The sequence below is a fragment of the Entelurus aequoreus genome, linkage group LG19 (genome assembly GCF_033978785.1).
Source record: "Entelurus aequoreus isolate RoL-2023_Sb linkage group LG19, RoL_Eaeq_v1.1, whole genome shotgun sequence".
NCBI classification, from domain to species: Eukaryota; Metazoa; Chordata; class Actinopteri; order Syngnathiformes; family Syngnathidae; genus Entelurus; species Entelurus aequoreus.
Window position 1 is genome coordinate 10050342 of NC_084749.1, and position 2082 is coordinate 10052423.

Here is a 2082-nt window from a genome sequence, read left to right on the forward strand (position 1 = left end):
TTAAATAAAGCTCATCTCATCAAAACACGCTTTGTTGCTGCTGTGGATTCTTTCAGCAACATTTAGGGAAGAACTAAGCACCTCCAACATTTACAAGCTAAAATAAAGCCATTGCACACTACCACCAGAATTATACTTTAGCATCATCCATATTCGTTGTCATTCATGAAATAAACCAACTGAGTGAGATTTTACATGATAAAACATGTTCTAAAGCTTAGATATTTCACAAATGTCCATGCCCTGATAAGCAAACACGGATTTAAAAAAAGCTGGCCGTGGATTTGTTTGATCACGTCTGAATTGTTGTGATTGTGACCAGATGTCATGTCATCCATGTCACAGGTGGTCATATCAGTGGTTACTGTGACCAAGCCAAATAGACTAATCTCTTGTGCAAACTTTCAGTATCAGCCCTTCGAACAAGAGTTGCCCAAACAGTTTACACTGAGGGCCAAAGTGAAAATGTACCAAAGGGCCGTGGGTAAAACTAGAGATGGGATTTATGGCTCTTTGAAGGAGCCGCTCCTTTGAAGAAGCTGTTCAAAAGTGTTCTGTAACTTGGTTTTCATTGTAAACATTCCACGATATGGGGCCATTTCCCTATTCTTTGACTGTGACGTCACTATGTCCGCTTTACCTTGCATGTCACCAACCCCGGGGATTGCAAAGAAGTGCATCCAAATGCTACGTTTCCTTTGACTCTTGTTCACTTTGTTTTCCCAAATGCAGGATATCTTTTTATTTCCTATCGGTTCAGGTGCTTAATAGACTCTTCCCCTGTGAAAGTGAGTGCGCATGACAGCTTTCACATGAATAGAGCCTTCAGGAACGACTCTAATTCAGCGATGTCATTACTATTTCAATAAATAAAGCCAATAGAGCTTTTGATTCTAATTCTGAGATATGGGCAATTTGCAAAAAGAACGGCTCTAAAACAAACAAACGACAACTGCGAATCGGTTTTCATCGTTCACTTGTTAACTTAGATCCCTCTTTTTATAACATTTTAAACCCATTTCGAAGCTTCCTTTTATTTAAAAGATTTTAGAAAAAGCTGTGCTTTTACAATGACAGTCTTATCTTGATTTGGACGCGATTCTTGATGATTTTCAGTCCAGTTTTAAAGCCTTTCATAGCACCGAATCTGCACTTTTAAGGGTTTTTAACAGCTTTTTACTGTCCAGATTCTGGCGATTCTGCCATTTTAATAATTTTTGATCTTATTGCTGCATTCGACACAGTAGACCACACAACTCTCATTAGTCGCTTGGTTAAGGTCATATCGGACAAACAAAACTTTTAAGATCCAAATTGATGATTCTGTGCTCCCTTATTCTGTGGTGTCCCTCAGGGCTCGATCCAAGGACCAATCATGTTTACAGTGTACATCCTGCCCATGAAACACATAAAAAATACACTACCGTTCAAAAGTTTGGGGTCACATTGAAATGTCCTTATTTTTGAAAGAAAAGCACTGTACTTTTCAATGAAGATAACTTTAAACTAGTCTTAACTTTAAAGAAATACACTCCATACATTGCTAATGTGGTAAATGACTATTCTAGCTGCAAATGTCTGGTTTTTGGTGCAATATCTACATAGGTGTATAGAGGCCCACTTCCAGCAACTATCACTCCAGTGTTCTAATGGTACAATGTGTTTGCTCATTGGCTCAGAAGGCTAATTGATGATTAGAAAACCCTTGTGCAATCATGTTCACACATCTGAAAACAGTTTAGCTTGTTACAGAAGCTACAAAACTGACCTTCCTTTGAGCAGATTGAGTTTCTGGAGCATCGCATTTGTGGGGTCAATTAAACGCTCAAAATGGCCAGAAAAAGAGAACTTAAATCTGAAACTCGACAGTCTATTCTTGTTCTTAGAAATGAAGGCTATTCCACAAAATTGTTTGGGTGACCCCAAACTTTTGAAAGGTAGTGTATATATACAATATATATATATCGCATCCTCTTTATGCCGATGATACGCATGTGTCCCTCTAAAAAAGAAGTGACATGAGTGTAAAATCACTTTTATATTGTCTTGAGGACATAAAAGCATGGTTGGCGGTAAACTTTC